At 39.3% G+C, this 21,950-nt stretch overlaps 1 long non-coding RNA gene and 6 other non-coding genes across 8 annotated transcripts in view; all 7 read left to right on the top strand.

Moving 5' to 3' along the window:
• Positions 1 to 707: 707 nt before the first annotated feature.
• LOC115031510 overlaps positions 708 to 21,950 on the top strand; it is a 44,499-nt gene continuing 23,256 nt past the window's right edge. Inside the window, exons 1-9 of one of the 2 annotated variants that reach the window (XR_003837146.1) lie at positions 708 to 864; positions 1,086 to 1,268; positions 3,027 to 3,072; positions 4,861 to 4,906; positions 6,696 to 6,740; positions 9,340 to 9,385; positions 10,682 to 10,804; positions 11,183 to 11,227; positions 18,686 to 18,870. This is a non-coding gene — a long non-coding RNA (uncharacterized LOC115031510). Of the gene's footprint in view, positions 1,269 to 3,026; positions 3,073 to 4,860; positions 4,907 to 6,695; positions 6,741 to 9,339; positions 9,386 to 10,681; positions 10,805 to 11,182; positions 11,228 to 18,685; positions 18,871 to 21,950 lie in introns of both variants that reach the window. The other variant, XR_003837145.1, reaches the window with a different exon arrangement.
• On the top strand, positions 904 to 982 carry LOC115031593. Its single transcript, XR_003837268.1, has one exon. It is a non-coding gene; the product is annotated as a small nucleolar RNA SNORD115 (small nucleolar RNA).
• Positions 2,708 to 2,786, top strand: LOC115031598. The gene has a single exon (XR_003837273.1). It is a non-coding gene; the product is annotated as a small nucleolar RNA SNORD115 (small nucleolar RNA).
• LOC115031594 lies at positions 4,542 to 4,620 on the top strand. Its single transcript, XR_003837269.1, has one exon. It is a non-coding gene; the product is annotated as a small nucleolar RNA SNORD115 (small nucleolar RNA).
• LOC115031599 lies at positions 6,377 to 6,455 on the top strand. Its single transcript, XR_003837274.1, has one exon. It is a non-coding gene; the product is annotated as a small nucleolar RNA SNORD115 (small nucleolar RNA).
• LOC115031601 lies at positions 8,217 to 8,295 on the top strand. The gene has a single exon (XR_003837276.1). It is a non-coding gene; the product is annotated as a small nucleolar RNA SNORD115 (small nucleolar RNA).
• On the top strand, positions 10,876 to 10,944 carry LOC115031603. Its single transcript, XR_003837278.1, has one exon. It is a non-coding gene; the product is annotated as a small nucleolar RNA SNORD115 (small nucleolar RNA).

Genomic DNA, 21,950 nt, shown 5'->3' with positions numbered 1-21,950 from the left:
TTTCTTCATGGTATCATTTAGGGCGCCAAGAGCCTCACTGCAGAATCACTGAGGAAACAAAGGCCTACACATTAGGTTGATACAGGGAAATGCCAGGTGTTTAAAGGACCTACTTCCACTCTGAATCAAAACACCAAGGCTTGACTTGGATTCAACTACAGTGATTCCCCTCTCCTTTTTGGAGGCTGGACAACCCAAAGCAGCTTCACACAAATGGATCCATGTATACACATTGGTTCTGTGGCCTGGGCCCAGGATTCTCGGGAGAGCTACAGGAATCACATTTCACACTGAGTGCTGTCATGCAACATAGAGCTTACAGAGGTCTGATGCCACCTTGGCACTTTGAAGAAGAACCCATCGTTTACTTTAATCACCCTCGTAATACCTATCTCTAGTTGTGTTTTATTGTCCTGTCCATAGTACTTGTGCAGCTCACCTTGAGTGTTGATCCCTACAAAATTTTGAATCTAAGGTCACATGTGATGTGGCTTTTGCTTCAAGAGGAAGCAGTAAATCTGTTGGATTGCCAGGGCTCCTTTGTGCTTCCATGGATGTTTCCCTATGCTACCCAGGACAACTTGTGTGTGCTGGGCCCAGTAGTAATAGAAGAGGCAAGCACAAGACAGTTCCTGCACAATGAAATTGCGCCAGTAGAGCTCGAGAAAAGTTTCTCATATTTCTGACATTTATGTCAAAAAGGGACAACAATCGCCTTGACTTCATTCCCTTTCCTCTTTAGGAAGTCATTCTTCCAAGATTCAAGAAGGGGTGCCCTTGCTTGCCTCTTAGATGATTCGTCCCTGCATCCCTCTCCAGTTCCACGAGATCATTCTTAACTCTAAGGCAGTTATGGAAAGGAAGGTAAGTGGTTGGATTAGGTTAGGTGTTCTGTCTAGGCCTGGGTCAATGATGACAACCCAAAGTCATGAAGAGAGGTGATGACATAAAATTCATGCTCAATAGGATTACGCTGAGGCCCAACCAGGGCGACAGGGTTACAAGAGGTCCGTTGACTCCTTGGGAGGGCTCTTGGGTGACTTCCCTGAGGTCCTCAGATGACCTTGCCCTGTTTTCCATCGCAGGAAATCTGGACATCTAAGGTGCACGTTGGTTGGCAAACACTGCATGCCAACAAGCACCTTGTCCCACTTTCGAACCTTGGGCATTTCTGCAAGGCACGCCCCTTGCTCATGACCCTGTCTTTTCTGCTGTCTTGCATTCATCTCACATGCCACCTTGGAGGGCAGAGAACAACAGATAATTAGGTAAGTGGTATGAACATGGTAAGGCCTCCACCTCCAGGTGACCTGCCCCTTCATGATTTGGCTTTCAAATTGAGCCAGTCTGTCCTTTCTGAATTGAGGGAGGACAAAATGGTATGCAATGGAACCAATCGAAGCTCGATTTGGGGTATGTTCTCCCATGTAGACACCCTGGTTTTTAAAGTTTTAAGGAATTTTTTTTGATCCCCGATAATTCTTTTCTCATGATTTTGACCTACTTCTCATGGAGAGAAGAGGATGACATTTTTAGAATGTTGGGAGCTCATACTTTGATGCCTACAAGGCCATGTTCAATAGGTACAGGAGGACAACACANGTCTCCAGGGCCATTTGGGACTCTCCCTGTCCCATGCCACAGGAGACCCAAGGGACAGAGCCTTTCTTAGGGAGAGAGAAGGATTCTATGCTGTCCAACAGTGAAGGCCTACAATGATGTGTTCGCAAAGGGCAATCCACCCAGCAATTATCTCAAAGATCTCAACCCAGAGGGAATTTACTTTGTGCATAGGGTGAGATGTTCATTTTTAAGTTGGTTCCCACCACCTGCCAAATTTCTTCATGGTATCATTTAGGGCGCCAAGANCCTCACTGCAGAATCACTGAGGAAACAAAGGCCTACACATTAGGTTGATATAGGAAATGCTAGGTGTTTAAAGGACCTAATTCCACTCTGATTCAAAACACCAAGGCCTGACTTTGATTCAACTACAGAGGTTACCCTTTCTTTTTCGAGTCTGGGTAACCCATAGCAGCTTCACACAAAGGGATCCATATATACACATTGGTTCTGTGCCCTGGCCCAGAATTCTTGGGAGATCTTTAGGAATCACAGTTCACACTGAGCGCTGTTATGCAACATAGAGCTTACAGAGGTCTGATACCACCTCGGCACTTTGAAGAAGAACCCATTGTTTACTTTAATCACCCTCGAAATACCTATCTCTAGTTGTGTTTTATTGTCCTGTCCATAGTACTTGGGCAGCTCAACTTGAGTGTTGATGCATACAAAATTGCGAGGCTAAGGTCACTTGGGATGTTGCTTTTGCATTAAGAGGAAGTACAAATCTGTTGGATTGCCAGGGCTCCTTTGTGCTTCCATTGATGTTTCCCTATACTAGCCAGGACAACTTGTGTGTGCTGAGCCCGGTAGTAATAGAAGAGGCAAGCACAGGACAGTTCCTGCACAATGAAATTGCACCAGTAGAGCTCCAGAAAAGTGTCTCATATTTCTGACATTTATGTCAAGAAGGGACAACAAGCGCCTTGACTTCTTTCNGTTTCAAGAAAGGGTGCCCTTTCTTGCCTATTAGAAGTTTCGTCCCTGCATCCCTCTCCAGTTCCAGGAGATCATTCCTAACTCTGAGGCAGTTTTGGAAAGGAAGGTAAGTGGTTGGATTAGGTTAGGTGTTCTGTCTAGGCCTGAGTCAATGATGACAACCCAATGTCATGAAGAGAGGTGATGACATAAAATTCATGCTCAATAGGATTACGCTGAGGCCCAACCAGGGCGACAGGGTTACAAGAGGTCCGTTGACTCCTTGGGAGGGCTCTTGGGNGACTTCCCTGAGGTCCTCAGGTGCCCTTGCCCTGTTTCCCATGGCAGGAAATGTGGACATCTAGGGTGCACATTGTTTGGCAAACACTGCATGCCAACAAGCACCTTGTCCCACTTTCGAACCTTGGGCATTTCTGCAAGGCANGCCCCTTGCTCATGACCCTGTCTTTTCTGCTGTTTTGCAGTCATCTCACAAGCCACCTTGGAGGGTAGAGAACCACAGATAATCAGGTAAGTGGTATGAACATGGTAAGTCCTCCACCTCCAGGTGACCTGCCCCTTCATGTTTTGGCTTTCAATTCTGAGCCAGTCTGCCCTTTCTGAATTGAGGGAGGACAATATGGTATAAAATGGAACCAAAGGAAGCTCGATTTGGGCTATGTTCTCCCATGTNGACCCCCTGGTTTTTAAAGTTTTAAGGAATTTATTCGATCCCCTATATTTGTTTTCTCATGATTTTGAACTACTTCTCATGGAGAGAAGAGGATGATATATTTAGAATGTTGGGATCTCATACTTTGATGCCTACAAGGCCATGATCAATAGCTACAGGAGGACAACACAGGCCTCCAGGGCCATTTGGGACTCTCCCTTTCCCTTGCCACAGGAGACCCAAATGACATATCTTTTTTTGGGGAGAGAGAAGGATTCTATGTCGTCCAACAGCGCTGGCCTACACATGATGAGTTCACAAAGGCCAATCCATCCAGCAATTATCTCAAAGATCTCACCCCATTTGGAATTTATCCTTGTGCATAGGTTGAGATGTTCATTTTTAAGTTGGTTCCCACCACTGCCAAATTTTCTTCATGGAATCATTTAGGGAGCCTAAGAACCTCACTGGAGAATCACTGATGAAAGAAAGGCCTACCCAATAGGTTGATACAGGGAAATGCCAGGTGTTTAAAGAACCTAATTCCACTCTGATTCAAAACACCAAGGCCTGACTTGGATTCAAGTACAGTGGTTTCCCTCTCCTTTTCGAGGCTGGGCAACCAGTAGCAGCTTAACACAAATGGATCCATTTATACACATTTTTTTTGTGGCCAGGGCCAAGGATTCTCGGGAGATTTTCAGGAATCACAGTTCACACTGAGTTCTGTCATGCAACATAGAGCATACAGAGGTCTTATGGCACATTGGCACTTTGAAGAACCCATTGTTTACTTTAATCATCCTCGAAATACCTATCTCTACCTGTGTTTTATTGTCCTGTCCATAGTACTTAGGCAGCTCAAATTAAGTGTTGATCCCTACAAAATAGGGAGGCTAAGGTCACATGGAATGTGGCTTTTGATTCGAGAGGAAGCAGTAAATCTGTTGGATTGCCAGGGCTCCTTTGTGCTTCCATGGATGTTTCCCTATGTTAGGCAGGACAATGTGTGTGTTCTGGGCCCAGTAGTAATAGAAGACGCAAGCACAAGTCAGTTCCTGCACAAAAAATTTGAGCCAGTACTGCTCCAGAAAATTGTCTCATACTCTGCCATTTATTTCAAGAAGGGACAGCAAGCACCTGGACTTCATTCACTTTACCTTATGGAAGTCATTTTTCCAAGTTTCTAAAAATGGTACCCTTGCTTCCCTTTTAGACATTTCATCCCTGCATCCCTCTCCAGTTCCCTGAGACAATTCCTAAGTCTGAGGCAGTTTTGGAAAGGAAGGTAAATGTTTGGATTAGGTTAGGTGTTCTGTCTAGGCCTGGGTCAATGATGACAACCCAANGTCATGAAGAGAGGTGATGACATAAAATTCATGCTCAATAGGATTACACTGAGGCCCAACCAGGGCAACATGGTTACAAGAGATCTGTTGACTTTTTGGGTGGGCTCTCAGGTTTCTTCCCAGAGGTCCTCAGATGCCCTTGCCCTTTTTCCCATGGCAGGACTTGTGGATATTTAGGGTGCACATTCGTTGGCAAACACTGCATGCCAACAAGCACCTAGTCCCACATATAAACTTTGGGCATTTCTGCAAGGCACGCCCCTTGCTCATGACCCTGTCTTTTCTGCTGTTTTGTAGTCATCTTACATTCCACCTTGGAAGTCAGAGAACTACAGATAATCAGGTAAGTGGTATGACATGGTAAGTCCTCCACCTCCAGGAGACCTGCCCCTTCATGTTTTAGCTTTCAATTCAGAGCCATTCTGTCCTTTCTGAATTGGGGGAGGACAAAATTTTATGCAATGGAAGCAAACAAAGGTCGATTTTCGCTATGTTCTCCCATGTAGACCCCCTTGTTTGTAAAGTTCTAAGGAATTAGTTCAATTACCGTTAATTGTTTTCTCATGATTTTGACCTATTTCTCATGGAGAGAGGAGGATGACATTTTTAGAAAGATTGGATCTCATACTATGATGCTTACAAGGCCATGGCCAATAGGTACAGGAGGACAACACAAGCCTCCAGGGCCATTTGAACTCTCCCTTTCCCATGCCACAGGAGGCCCTAGAGACAGAGCCTTTCTTAGGGAGAGAGAAGGATTCTATGGTGTCCAACAGTGCTGGCCTACACATGATGTGTTCACAAAGGGCAATCCATCCAGAAATTATCTCAAAGTTCTCACCCCACAGAGAATTTACCCTTGTGCATATGGTGAGTTTTTCATTTTTCAGTTGCTTTCCACCACCTGCCAAAGTTTCTTCAAGGTATCATTTAGGGCGCCTAAGATCCTCTCTGCAAAAACACTGAGGAAACAATGGCCTACACATTAAGATGATACAGGGAAATGCCAGGTGTTTAAAGGACCTAATTCCAATCTGATTCAAAACACCAAGGCCTGACTTNGATTCAACTACAGTGGTTACCTGCTCCTTTTCGAGGCTCTGCAAGCAGTACCAGCTTCACACAAATGGATCCATGTATACACATTGGTTCTGTGGCCAGGGCCAAGGATTCTCGGGAGATTTTCAAGAATCACAGTTCACACTGAGTTCTCTCATGCAACATAGAGCTTACAGAGGTCTGATGCCACCTAGGCACTTTGAAGAAGAACCCATTGTTTACTTTAATCATCCTCGAAATACCTATCTCTACCTGTGTTTTATTGTCCTGTCCATAGTAATTGGGCAGCTCAAATTGAGTGTTGATCCCTACAAAATTGTGAATCTAAGGTCACATGTGATGTGGCTTTTGCTTTGAGAGGAAGCAGTAGATCTGTTGGATTGCCAGGGCTCCTTTGTGCTTCAATGGATATTTCCCTATGCTAGTCAGACAACTTGTGTGTACTGAGCCCGGTAGTAATAGAATCGGCAGCACAAGTCAGTTTCTGCGAAATGAATTTGAGCCATTAGAGCTACAGAAATGAGTCTCATACTTCTGCCATTTATTTCAAGAAGGGACATCAAGAGCCTTGACTTCTTTCCCTTTCCTCCTTACGGAAGTCATTCTTCCATGTTTCAAAAAGCGTGTCCTTGGTTCGTTCTTAGACATTTCATCCCTGCATCCCTCTCCAGTTCTAGGAGACCATTCCTAACTCTGAGGCAGTTTTGAAAGAAACGTAAGTAGTTGGATTGGGTTAGGTGTTCTGTCTAGTCCTGGGTCAATGATGACAACCCAATGTCATGAAGAGAGGTGATGACATAAAATTCATGCTAACTAGGATTACGTTGAGGCCCAACCAGGGCGACAGGATTACAAGAGGTATGCTGATTCCTTGGTAGGGCTCTTGGGTGACATCCCTGAGGTGCTCAGATGCCCTTGCCCTGTTTCTCATGGCAGGAAATGTGGACATCTAGGGTGCATATTGGGTGGCAAACACTGCATGCCAACAAGCACCTAGTTCCTCATTCGAACCTTGGGCATTCCTGCAAGACACGCCCCTTGCTCATGACCCTAACTTTTCTGCTGTTTTGCAGTCATCTCATATTCCAACTGGAAGGCAGGGAATCACAGATAATCAGGTAAGTGGTATGAACATGGTAAGGCCTCCACCTCCAGGTGACCTGCCCCTTCATGTTTGGGCTTCCAATTCTGAGCCAGTCTGCCCTTTCTGAATTGGGGGAGAACAAAATGGTATGCAATGGAACCAAACGAAGTTCAATTTGGGCTATGTTCTCCCATGTAGGCCCCCCTGGTTGGTAAAGTTTTAAGGAATTTGTTAAATTCCCGATAATTGTTTTCTCATGATTTTGACCTACTTCTCATGGAGAGAAGAGGATGACATTTTTAGAATGTTGGGANCTCATACTTTGATGCTTACAATGCCATAGCCAATAGGTACAGGAGGACAACACAGGCCTCCTGGGCCATTTGGGACTCTCCCTTTCCCATGCCACAGGAGACCCAAGAGACAGAGCCTTTCTTAGGGAGANAGAAGGATTCTATGGTGTCCAAAAGCGCTGGCCTACACATGATGTGTTCACCAAGGGCAATCCATGCAGCAATTATTTTATAGATTTTACCCGAGGGGGAATTTACCCTTGTGCATAGGGTGAGATTTTCATTTTTAAGTTGGTTCCCACCACCTGCCAAAGTTTCGTCAAGGTATCATTAAGGATGCCTACGAACCTCACTGCAGAAACACTGAGGAAACAAAGGCCTACACATTAGGTTGATACAGGGAAATGCCAGGTGTTCAAAGGACCTGATTCCACTCTGATTCAAAACACCAAGGCCTGACTTGGATACAAAGACAGTGGTTACCCTCTCCTTTTCAAGGCTGGGCAACCCGTAGCAGCTTCACACAAACGGATCCATGTATACACATTGGTTCTGTGACCTGGGCCCATGATTCTCAGGAGATATTCAGGAAACACAGTTCACACTGAGTGCTGTCATGCAACATAGAGCTTACAGAGGTCTGATGCCACCTTGCCATTTAAAAAGGAACCCATTTTTTACTTTGATCACCCTCGATATAACTATATGTAGTTGTGTTTTATTGTCCTGTCCATAGTACTTGGGCAGCTCAACTTGAGTGTTGATCCCTACAAAATTGCGAGGCTAAGGTCACATGTGATGTGGCTTTTGCTTCGAGAGGAAGCAGTAAATCTGTTGGATTGCCAGGGCTCCTTTGTGCTTCCATGGATGTTTCCCTATGCTAGCCAGGACTACTTGTGTGTGCTGTGCCTGGTAGTATTAGAAGAGGCAAGCACATGTCAGTTTCTGCACAATGAATTTCAGCCAATAGTGCTCCAGAAAAGTGTCTCATACTTCTGACATTCATTTCAAGAAGGGACAACAAGTGCCTTGACTTTGTTCCCTTTACTCCTTAGGGAAGTCATTCTTCTAAATTTCTAGAAAGGGTACCCTTGCTTCCCTCTTAGACATTTTGTCCCTGCATCCCTCTCCTGTTCCCTGAGACAATTCCTAACTCTGAGACAGTTTTGGAAAGGAAGGTAAGTGGTTGGATTAGGTTAGGTGTTCTGTCTAGGCCATGGTCAATGATGACAACCCAATGTCATGAATAGAGGTGATGACATAAAATTCAAGCTCAATAAAATTACGCTGAGGCCCAACCTGGGCGACAGGGTTACAAGAGGTCCATTGACTCCTTGGGAGGGCTCTTGGGTGACTTCCCTGAGGTCCTCAGATGCCCTTGCCCTGTTCCCCATGGCAGGAAATGTGGACATCTAGGGTGCACATTGGTTGGCAAACACTGCATGCCAACAAGCACCTTGTCCCACAATCGAACCTTGGGCATTTCTCCAATGCCAGCCCCTTGGTCATGACCCTGTCTTTTCTGTGGTTTTGCAGTCATCTCACATGCCACCTTTGAAGGCAGATAACCAGAGATAATCAGGTCAGTGGTATGAACATAGTAAGGCCTCCACCTCCAGGTGACCTGCCCCTTCATGTATTGGCTTACAATTTTGTGCCAGTCTGCCCTTTCTGAATTGGCGGAGAACAAAATGGTATGCAATGGAACCAAACGAAGCTCGATTTGGGCTATGTTCTCCCATGTAGACCCACTTGTTTGTAAAGTTTTAAGGTATGTGTTCAATTCCGGATAATTTTTTTCTCATGATTTTGACCTACTTCTCATGGAGAGAAGAGGATGACATTTTTAGAATGTTGGGATCTCATACTTTGATGCTTATAAGGCCATGGCCAATAGGTACAGGAGGACAACACAGGCCTCCTGGGCCATTTGGGACTCTCCCTTTCCCATGCTGCAGGAGATCCAAGGGACAGAGCCTTTCTTAGGGAGAGAGAAGGATTCTATTGTGTCCAACAGCGCTGGCCTACACATGATGTGTTCGCAAAGGGCAATCCATCCAGCAATTATCTTAAAGATCTCACCCCAGAGGGAATTTACCCTTGTGCATAGGGTGAGATGTTCATTTTTAAGTATGTTCCTACCACCTGCCAAAGTTTCTTCATGGTATCATTTAGGGCGCCAAGAACCTCACTGCAGAAACACTGAGGAAACAAAGGCCTACACATTAGGGTGATACAGGGAAATCCAGGTGTTTAAAGGACCTAATTCCACTCTGTGTTATTCCTTTTCTACAAGTCACACCCCTTGCTCACAACCCTGTCGTTTTTGCTTTTTTGCAGTCATCTCACATGCCACCTTGGAAGGCATAGAACCACTGATAATCAGGTAAGTGGAAAAATCATGGCTATAACCTCCCTTTCTATGTGACCAGCTTTTTCATGTCTTGGCTGTTAATTCTGAGCCAGTCTACCCTTTTGTAATTTAGGAATAACAAAATGGTATGCAATGGTATCAAACAAATCTTGATTTAGGCTATGTTATCCCTTATAGACCCGCTGTTTTGCAGACTTTAATGAATTTGTTCAACTCCAATAATTTTTTTCTCATAGTATTGACCTACTTTTTATGGATAAAAGTGGAATGTCAATTTCAGAATGTTGGGATCTCAAACTTATATCTTACATATCCATGGCAAATAAGTACTGGATATCAACACAGGTCTCCAGGGCCCATTATGACTCTTCATATCCCATGACACAGGAGTCCCAAGGAACAAATCCTTTTTTAGGGAGAGAGAAATATTCTATGATATGCAACAGGGCTGGCTTCCACATGATGTGTTCACAAAGGGAAATCCCTTGAGCAAATATATCAAAGATCTCACCCCACTGGAAATTTACCCTTATGGATAGGGTTATATTTTCATTGTTGCCTTGGTCGCACCATCTTCCAAATTTCCTTCATAGTATCACTAATGCTATTACTGAACTTCACTGCAGAATCACCAAAGAAACAAACGCCTACACATTAGGTTGATACAGGGAAATCCAGAAGTAAAGGATCCTAATTCCACTCTGATTCATGACACCTAGGCCCGAATTGGATCTAGCAATGGTGGTTACTGTCACATTTTAGAGGCTGCACAACCCATTATAGCTTAACACAAATGGATCCATGGCTACATATTTGTACTCTGCCCTGGAATCAGGATTCTCAGGAGGTTTTAAGTAATCACATTTCACAGTTTGTGCTGTCATGCCACATAGAGCTTGTAGAGGTTTGATGCCACCTTTGAACTATGAACAAGAACCCATTGGTTACTACAATCACAGCAGAAATACCTATCTGGAGTTGTGTTCTATTATCCTGTCCACATTACTAGGTGAGCTCAACTTGATTGTTGATCCCTACCTAATTTTGATGCTAAATTCACATATGATGTGGTTATTCCTTCTACAAGAAGCAGTAAATCTTTACTGGAATGCAAGGGGTCCTTTGTGCTTCCATCTATATTTCTCTTTGGTAGTCATAAAAACTTGTGTGTGCTGGGACAGGTACTAATAGAAGAGGCAACCACAAGATAGGTTCTGCACAATGAAACTACTCCAGTAAACTAAAATGTCTCTGACATTTATCTAAAAAATGAACAAGTGCCTTGACAGCTTCCCCTTTCCTCTTTAGGAAAGATATTTTTCCAAGTTTCAAACAAGGGTGTCCTTGCTTCCCTGGAAGAACTTACTTCCCTGCATACTTCTCCAGTTACATGTGACCACTCCTAACTCTGAGGCAGTTTGAGAAAGGAAGGTAAGTGGATGGTTTAGGTTAGGTGATATCAAAGTACAGCTAGCCATTTTCTGTCTATGCCTTTTCAATATTGGCCATCATAGGTCATGAAGAGAGATGATGACATTAAAATCATTCTCAATAGGATTATGCTGAGGCCCAACCAGGTCGACAGGGTTACAAGAGGTCCATTGACTCCTGGGGGCTCTTGGGTGACTTCCCTGAGGTCCTCAGATGCCCTTTCCTGTTTCCCATTAGAGGAAATGTGGACATCTAGAATGCACATTGATTGGCAAACACTGCATGCCAACAAGCACCTAGTCCTACATTCTACGCTTGGGAATTTCTGCAAGGCCTGCCCATTGCTCATAACTATGTCTTTTCTGGTGTTTTTTGCAGTTATCTGACATGCCACCTTGGAAGGCAGAGAACCACAGATATCAGGTATGTGTAAAGATCATGCCTAAAGCCTCCCTTCCATGTGCCCAGGCCCTTCATGTTTTGGTTTCAATTCTGAGCCAATTGGCCCTTTTGGAATTTAGGAATAACAAAATAGTATGCAATTACCGAATGTAGCTAAACTTTAGGCTATGCTCTCCCAATTAGAACCCTGTTTTGCAAAGTTTTAAGGAATTTGTTCACCTCCTGATAATAGATTTCTCATAATTTTGAACTACTTCTCATGGAGAAAAGAGGATGAGATTTATAGAATGTTGGGATCTCATACTTTGATTCTTATGTGGCCATGGTGAATAGGTACAGGACAACACAGGCCTCCAGGGCCATTTGGGACTCTCCCTTTCCCATGCCACAGGAGGCCCAAGGGACAGAGCCTTTCTTAGGAAGAGAGAAGGATTCTATGATATCCAACATGGCTGGCCTTCACATGAAGTGTTCACAAAGGGCCATCCCTTTAGCAAATATTCCAAAGATCTCACCCCACAGGGAATTTACCCATGTGGCTAGGGTGAGATTTTCATTTTTGCCTTAGTTCCCACTACCTTCGAAATTTTCTTCATGGTATCATTTGGGACTCTTACCGAACCTCACTGCAGAATCACTGAGGAAACAAAGGCCTACACATTAGGTTGATACAGGGAAGGCCAGGTGTAAAGGAACTTAATTCCACTCTGATTCATGACACCAAGGCCCAAGTTTGATCCAGCAATAGTGGTTACCTTCATGTGTTAGAGGCTGGGCAACCCATTACAGCTTAACACAAATGGATCCATGGATAGACATTTTTCCTGTGTCCTAGGCCCAGCATTCTTGGGAGATTTTCAGTAATCAAATTTCACACTGAGTGCTGTCATGCAACATAGAGCTTAGAGGTCTGATGCCACCTTTGAACATTGAAGAAGAACCCATTGGTTACTTTAATCACACTCGAAATACCTATCTGTAGTTGTGTTTTATTGTCCTGTCCATAGTTCTTTGGGAGCTCAACTTGAGTGTTGATCCCTACAAAATTGTGAGGCTAAGGTCACCTGTGATGTGGCTATTGCTTCTAGAGGAAGCAATAAAGCTTTGTTGGAAATCCAGGTGTCCTTTGTGCTTTTATTGAGATTTCTCTATGGTATGCATGAAAACTTGTGTGTGCTGGGCTTGGTTTTAATGGAAGAGGCAGCCACAAGAGAATGTCTGACCAATGGCATTCTGAGTTTTTAATAACCATACTTGGAGGCTAATGTTCAGAGGCAGTGAATGGGAGAATATTTTTCCTTGGCCCTCCAAGGTCTTTAAGTCCCAAGGGACTGTGGGTTATCTCTAGAAATGTTCAGCCACTGTATAATTTCACCCCTACTCTTGTTCTAGGAAGCTATGGTGACCTCACTCAATTAATTCTAACCCTTTGCATGATACAGATGCTTTGCATCTTTTAATTTTGATTGTGGCCTCTTAGGGAGATTCTTTTCTGGGACATTTTAAGCAATACTCTTTTTACACTATGCTTCTTCATACCTTGAAGCACTTTAGAAAGATTTATACCCCAAAACTTTTTAAAGCAGTTCAAGTGACCCCTAAAGGGGGGACTAAAGGGCCATGAGCTATTCATCTCTCTTCTTGACACCCTAGGATGCAGAACTAAACAGCTGAACTGAAAGCTTCTTTGTATAATCAGTAATCAGAAAACTTTTTTTTAAAAAAATAGGTCAGATAACATCTTTTGGGGCCAATTTGATTCTTTGGCTGTTGTAGTACTCCAAAACTAAAGATGACTAGATCTGACTACTGCTAAGGATAGGCTTTGTGCCCTACTTCAGAAATTATGTTAGTGTGAGATGGAGACAAAAATCCAATTGCATGCTTTCTCCTATGGATGACCATTTGATTCCTGCCTACTCTGGCTCCTCTCCTTTGTAATTTTTATCTTAATTTTCAACCATGCCAATATTTCTAATTGCAACACAAAATATGAATTCTAAAATTTTAAGGATCCAAGTCATTTTAAGCACAAGTATCTAAATACCTATATAACTTATAGTAAGATACTTTAAATCACAAATGTATGGCATCATTTTGTTGTTGTCAACCACAGTGAAATGTCACATAATATAGTGTGTTAATATCAACCCACAATAATAATAATTTAACACCATGCAATAATAAATTCATATTAAGAAATTAATCTGGACAGATTTCATGGCATGAATTTGGATAAATTTTTAAGGAGACTGCTCTGACATATTTTCCTAACTTTTAATATGTTTAATAGGAGCTTTTAAAATGTTTATTTCTAAATAGTTTGAATATATAATTGGTGTATGAGAGTTTTCTTATTAATTGAATTTGTTCTTTGACAATTTTGTGCATGTATAAAATACATAATTTTAATTATACTTATTTACCTCTTCCCCCTCCTACCATTGTCAGCCCACCCACTTTACCACAAGCCTCTTTCCTATGTTTATATCTTTTCATTTTGTATGCAAGTTTGCTTTGCAAGGGTCATTTGTGTATCCATAGACTTCAGAATTATCCATTGTAGCCTCATAAGCTCATGAATATAAAAATAATGACTCCCCTTCCACCGTATACATCATTACCAATAGTTTAGCAAGAGTTAGGTCTTCATGAGTCCTGCCGCCAACAATAGATGGTTGTAATAGTTCCAGTTTTATACAGAATGTAGATAACCACTGGTACTATGAGCTAATAGTTGCAGTAGGTTCATCACATCTAGGAGAAAGTAGTTCATAGGTCTTATCTCAATCTCCTGGTTCTTACATTCATTTTACTCCCCTTTATTTATACAGGATGGTATAATTACCCCTTTAGAATTGAGTACTTAACTACCTATTTTGTTTACTTGTTTTCATGACCATGCATGCTTGGTAATAAAAAACCAAACAAGAAAAATATGATTAAAGGTCCCAAATTGAGATATTATATAACACAGGACATAAAGCAGTACTCAACCTTCCTTTCTGATGCTGTGACCTTTTAATACAATTCTTAATGTTGTGCTGACACCCAACCATAAAACTATGTCACTACTACTTCATACCTGTAATTTTTCTATCATTATGAATCAGATTGTAAATATATGATATGCAGGATATCTGATATTTGAGCTCCAAAGAGGCCATAACCCACAGGTTAAGGACCACTGACATTAAACTGTTCTAATACAGAATGTGTGTGCCAAAATATAGAAATATGAATGGTATACAACATATACTTACTATTCTCATGTAATTTAAATTTTCTTTGCTTTGTATTAATAATTACATCTTTATGGAATTTTCTTATGAGTGACTGTGCACGAATGCATGCAGGGCGGGGCATATGTACATGACAGTGAAGCAAGAATATCAGGCTCTCAGTGTTTCTTAGGTACTGCTGAAACTGTAATTTTCTTAAATCTGTAGTAAACACATAATTTAAGAACATAATATTTCACTTATATTTCATCAGTACTCTCTAAGTATATATTACGTATGCTATAAATCTAAGGTAATTTGTAGGCCTAGTGAAACAGACATCAATTAGAAGCCTAATGCCCTTGTTTAGGATCAGGAATTTGGAAAACATACATGGCAAGAAATCCTTCAACCTTTACTGAAAGATCTTACCTATTTTTTTTTCATAAAATAGAAATACTGGATATTGTCCTGAGTTGCCTCTTGTAACACAGTCTATTGATGTGAACATAGCAATAATATTGTATTTCCAATGTGAAAATAATTCCTTAGTTTACTGAGAATATATAGAGATGTTTATCATTAGAAGGTTTGCATTAGGTTATTTTAGTGTTCATGTCTTTTTGTTCCAGTCATTTAAGTGATAAATGCAGAAAGTTTAATCTTGTAGCAATATTTATTCCTGTTACTTTTTATAAGTGTCAAATTGTCCCCTCCTAAACTTACTTTCCCCTATTATCATTCTACTACAGTGGTTCATCTAAAGGTCCTTAAGTTGACCTACTCCTAGCTTTGATAAACTAAAAACTATTTTGCATTTTTAGATATGATTTTAAGAGGCTGAGTGTCTATTTCAGAGTCTGAAAGCATACCTAATATGTTCCAAGCCATATACATATACATATACATATACATATACATATACATATACATATACATATACATATGCAATAACTATCTTTGTTGTCACAATGAATAATGGCACATGAAAACTATGAAACATTTGTTGAATCAGGTAAATAAATAAAAGCTACTAATGTTCTAAATATACTTTCACACCTTTTGACTCAAAAAAATAAAAAACCAAAAAAACAAAAAACAAAAAACAAAAAAACAAAATCTATTTTGCAAATCCAGGCAATGGCACTGAAGTAAATTAACCCAGTTATAGAAAAGCTAACTTGTCAGGAACAGGCTTACCAAGATCAGTGATGAACAAAATCTTCTAAAGATTGAGAATTATTTCAAGAGACTAATCTACATGCCCTTTGATAGCAAAATAGGATTTCCAGAGTTATTTAATGAGATATCCTCTTTACTAAAAATGTTCCTACATAATAATTTCCTACACAATAGTTTCCTTACTAAATTTCATTATCAAAATGGCTCCAATGGGCAGACATTAGCCTTAAGGTTTCACATTAAGAAGTTTGATATTTTAATTACTGTGAACAGTTTGATATTGGTTACATCCAAGTATTGCGTGAATACTTGATTACAGAAATATATAGAAATAAAACATGATAAACTGGTAATAAAGATGAATGTAACTATCAGTAAAATTGAGAAAGTTCCATGGGAAAACAGACACAAATCATACCTAAACACAACTGTATTAGTTCATTATAATAGCTATTTATTCTTTTGCAAATTGATTTCTTTAATTTTTGCTTTTGTTATTATTTCTGACGAATAAAATATCAATACTAACATCATGTTTAGAGAGAGAAATCAGCATACTACTTTGTCATTACAAGTTGTTATTGGCTAAGATGGTCATAAAATTAGTTGACATATTCAAAATGAGTAAAATGTGTATTTATATATGATGCATATATATTAAATATATGTATATATTTTATACATTTAAAATGAGTAAAATATATGTGTGTATATAGCACATATATAATAATGTATTACCATATATAAATTAAGTAAAATGTGTGTGTGTATATATATATATATATATACACATATATATAATCACATAGGTAGGTGATAGATAAGATAGATAGATAGATAGATAGATAGATAGATAGATAGATAGATAGATAGATAAAAGAGAGAAAAAGTGTGTTTAAGCTAACCCACTCGGAAATAGATGAAAACCTAGAAACTAGGGTATTAACGGCTGAACTGCCATTTATACTTGCTCAAGGAGATAAAAATCAGCTTTCTCCAATGAAGAGACACTGGATATATCAACCTCTCAAGGGTAGGCCTCATGTTCAGTAGTAGGTGAGCAACATATAAGAGACTCCACAGTTTTTTTGTGTACTTGCATTTGGTTACAGGTTTTATTTTTCTTTTTGAGGTACTGTTTCATTTTGTTTTCTCAGTTTACAATGGTTGTTGTATTATTTTTTTTGTTGGTTTGTTTGATCTTTTTTTGAAGGAACTTAAATTTGAGTGTGTGGGTAGGAAAGGGGAAAGGAATTGGAAGGATAAACACATAATTAAAAAGAACTAATCCTTTAAGAAGATAAATAACGCTAATAAAATGAATCAATGATTTTAAAAGATACAAATACATATATGAAGAAATATGAGAAAGGATACTATAGATTATATGTATATTAAATAATAGTAAGAAAAATTTATGAATGTGCCAATGAACTCAGCAATTTAATGAAGTAAAAGAATGGGTTGAAAGATTCAAATATAAAAATTTATTTAGTACATAGATAACAGAATACTGTTTTATAAACAAATTAAATCCTTATTGAAAACACTCCTACAAAGAAATGTAGATTACACAGAATTTTAAAATATTATCCTCATATCACCTTCTAGAAGATATAAAAAAGGAATAATTCCAAGCTCAATATATATTAAAAGGAACACCTTCTTCAAAAAATGCTACATTTAAAATAAAGAATATACAACAATATTTTTCATGAGTATAGATTTACATCTTTGATCAATTTTTTTATAAAATAGCATCTAACAATATATAGAAATATTTATGATTAAATCAAATTAACCATTGAATGAAATTTGCTTTACAATTTCAAAACAAATCTATATTTAAAAATCACTAGACAGTCAAGGTAATAAAAACATTAGAAATGTATCCTTCCATAAAATTAATATTTACATGAATATTCAAAATAAGCCAGGTATAGGGATATACATGCAATCTCAGCACTGAGAAAGCTATAAAGCAGATAAATGTTTATTTCAAGACTAGCTTGTACAACAAAGTAAGACCTTATCTCAAGCAGAAGTCAAAATTAATATTTGGAATTTTGTAAATTAACCAAAGACTTAACAAAATTACAAAGAACATTTATGCAAGAAAAGTGTCTGGCTCTCAGTTTAAAAAAAGCAGAATTTGTGTTACTTTTAACATGTCTTCATTTCATACTCCTCCCTGAAACACTGTGGTAGCAATGTAAACCAGCAGAATAGAAGCCATGAGAGAAGAAGCAAAGATTTGTACCCCCTTCCCATCCTAATCCCCCCAAAATAACTATTTTGACCTGCTAAGCAGTTCTGTAGAAAAATATATCCCATGATATTTTTAGTAATTTGGGCTGATGCAGAGGCTTATGTGTGAATAAACCCCCATACCAGCAGTAAGCATAACTAATTAATATAAGTTATTGAATACCATAGAAGATAAACTAGTTAACAGTAGCTGAGATAAAAATTTTTTAAATTATGAAAATGTAAAAACCATCTGTCTGGTAAAGAGAAATTTTGTGGTATAATCAAGAGTTCTGTGGAAAATGTTACCACACTGCTTTTGGTATTGAGTCCACATCAATATTCAGAGTGCATGGTAGCATATGAAACATATGAAGTCCCTAGTTGCTTACTTCTTAATTATCACTAGGCCCTGTGTAAGTAGTAAGTTATGGCTAAGAAACAGTTGTGAACTACCTGAATACCACATGTGAACCAAAATACACATACAGAACATCCCTTAAAAAGAATGAGTGACATATTGGTTAAAGTTATTTAAAGAAATCTCTATCTAATCATTGCATGTGCTTAAAATAGAAAATACAATTCAGTATCCACATACAATAACACACATTCTTTATGCACAAAAATAATGAAAAAGAACAGATCAACCGTTAAAACAAACTCTAGGAATGATAAAAACATATTTTCATACATATACATTATATGTAAAAATGTCCAGTTTCAAAATATATATTGTCTTAGTTTTGGCTTTATTCCCATGTAAAGACACCATGACTAAGACAACTCTTATAAGGGATATTTAATTGGGGTTGGCTTACAATTCCAGAAGCTCAGTCCATTATCATCATGACAAGAATCATGGCAGTGTCCAGGTGCAGAAGAAAGAGCCAAGAATTCTCCATATTGAACTGAAGGCACAGACAGGAAGAGTGTCTCTTCCACACTGGGAGGAGCTTGAGCACCAGCAGCCCTCAAAGCCTGCCTACACAATGATACACTTCTTCTAACAAGGTAACACCTATTCCAACAATGCTGAATCTCCTAATCGTGCCACTTCTATGGGTCAAGCATATTCAAACCACTATATGTGTGTATGTGTGTGTGTGTGTGTGCATGTGTGTGTGTATGTGTGTGTGTGTTTGTGTATGTGTAAGTATAAAAATAAGAGATTATAACACATTACAGAAAAAGATATCAATAGAAACTGGAAACAATTCAGATGCCCCTCAACCAAAGAATAGATACAGAAAATGTGGTACATTTACACAAAGGAATACCATTCAGCTATTAAAAACAAGGACATTATGAATTTCACAGGCAAATTGATGGAAATAGAAAATATCATCCTGAGTTAGGTAACCCAGACCTAAAAGGACATCCATGGTATGTACTCACTGATAGGTTAATATTAGCCAATTCGTTCAGAATATCCATGATACAACTCACAGACCCAAAGAAATTAAACAAGAAAGAAGGCCCAAGTGAGTATGCTTGAATCCCCTAAAAAGGGGAAACAATGCAGTAAGAAGGGTTAGAGGAAAGGAGAAACTTGGCTCAGAGAGGGGAGGGTGAGGGGAGTGAAGGGGGGCAAGATCAGGCACGAGGACAGACAGAAAAGAAGCCCAGAGGGCCAGGAGAGTAAGTGGAAGTATGCAGCTGCCAGGTGTTGAGGTTGGAGGATTGTCTAGGAAGTCCCAGAGACCTGGGATGAGGGAACTTCCCAGGAATCAATGCAGACAACCTTAGCTGAAATGCCAAACAGGGGGGATAGGAAAGCTGATGAGACAACATCCAGTAGCCAAACAGGACTCCCAGTGGATGGATAGGGACACTAACACACCTACAAAACTTTAGATCCAAAATTGGTCCTATCTAAAAGAAATGCAGAGAAAAAGATGGAACAGAGACTGAAGTAATGGCCAACTAGTGACTGACCCATTTTGAGACGCATCCCATAAGCAGGCACCAATCCTTCATGCTATTAATGATGCTATGCTGTTCTTGCAGACAGAGATCTGAGAGGCTTTACCCATCAGCTGACTGAGATAGATGCAGATACTCACAAACACTGAACAGAGGTTGGAGAACCCTATGGATGATTTGGGGGAAGAATTGAAGGCCCTCAGTGAGATGGTAATCCCATGGGAAGACCAACAGTGTCAACTAACCTGGAGCTCTGGGAGCTCCCAAAGACAGCACAAAGTTCCCAAAGGCAGCTCCAATCAAAAAAGCACATACAGGCTGATCTGAGGCCCTTGGCACATATGCAACAGAGGACTGCTATGTCTGGCCTCAGTAGGAGAGAAAATGTCTAATCTTGTAGAGACTTGATGCCCGAGGGTGGGGCCTGACATGCAGAGGTGTAGGGGAGGGGAAATGGAGGGGAAACTCTACAAGGGGGGGGTGTCCAGGAGAGAGAGCAGCATTTGACATGTAAATAAATAAATAAATAAATAAATAAATAAATAAATAAATAAATAAATAAACTATTCTTAAGGAAAGAAAGATGTTGGACCTACTAGACAAAGACAGTAAATCAACTTTTAAAAATATATCCAAAGACCTAAAGAAAATGAGGAAAAGATTTACATAATATATGAAAATGATGCTTCAAGAAATATAGACTAAAAAACAGTAAGAAATTACAACATGAAAATTACTTATGTTAAAAAAAGTAAGTGTGTAATGTGTATGTAGTTCAATGGAAGAAGGCTTGACCAGCATATCAAAGCCCTCGCTTCCATCTAACACTGGGAAAAAAAACAACAGAAATATACATGATATAAAGAACTCTCAATAATGAATGTCAGCAGACCAGATATTGGCTAACATGAATATGCTCTAATTAAGATTATCTAGTCCAAGTACGAAACAGAAAGAAAAAAAATTAGCTAAAAATATAGACAAATAAACTAAACAAAATAGAGCCATCGCAAACTGAATTTATATCAACTTATACATTAATGTAAGTCCAAGAAGGAAAAAGAGAAAGGGGAAAATTTTAAGAATGATGGCTCAAGGGGCTGGAGAGATGGCTCAGAGGTTAGGAGCACTGACTGCTCTTCCAGAAGTCCTGAGTTCAATTCCCAGCAACCACCTGGTTGCTCACAACCATCTGTAACAGGATCTGATCCCCTCTTATCAAAGATAACGACAGTATACTCATATAGATTAAATAAATCTAAAAAAAAAGGAATGATGGCTCAAAACTTCCCAAATATATATATAAAACCAATGTACCAAACAAGAATATAAATAAGCTTCAAATAAGATGAATTCAAAGGCGACCATATAATTCTAAAGAACAAAGCATAGTAGTGAAACTATTGAATAACTAATAAAAAGAGAATGCTGAAGGATGTGTGAATATCAACAACACGCTCTTCATCATAAACTATGCAGACCAGCAGGTAATATAACATATATTATAATATTACAATATACCATAATGAAACAATATTTAACAATTTAACATCTATGAAAATACACTCCTTAAGTTGAGAAATGAAAATATTTATAAGTAAGTGCAAATTAGAAGAAAACCTTTTTTGGTATACTTATACCCCTAGAAAAGTGCTAAGGAAACTCTTTATTTATAAAACAGAAGATATCAGAGAATAAAATAAATGCAAATAAGAAAAATTTAAAAACCACCAGTAAAAGTAATAGCTATAAATTCTAAATAAAACACAAATATATTTTGCATGTGATATTTGTCTTCTATTTAATTTATAATGTTGTTTCAATGAAAATTTTGATTTGATAATCTCATAATGATATAATTATGAAGCAATTATTGAATGATAGCATACAGGAGTTTTCTATCAATCCCCATCCCTGATCAAAAACATTAATTGTGGAAAGAACCTGAGAACTTCTGGAAACAGTTTGAGAGCACACACAGCCTGACTCTAGGGAAAAACAGACAAATTTGTGAGTTTCAGTGTACAATTTGAGGAAAAACTCACAGAAGGGTCTCAGAATTTTGTCTGGTATTAGAGGAACAAGAAAAGCCATACAAAGTACAGGGGAATGTCAGGGCTAAGAAGTGGGAGTGGGTGAGTAGGGGAGCAGGGCGGCGGGGGGGGGGG

This window comes from Mus caroli, chromosome 7, assembly GCF_900094665.2.
Source record: "Mus caroli chromosome 7, CAROLI_EIJ_v1.1, whole genome shotgun sequence".
Lineage (NCBI taxonomy): Eukaryota > Metazoa > Chordata > Mammalia > Rodentia > Muridae > Mus > Mus caroli.
Note: the sequence above shows the minus strand (reverse complement) of the source record. Positions and strands in the feature narration are given on the sequence as shown.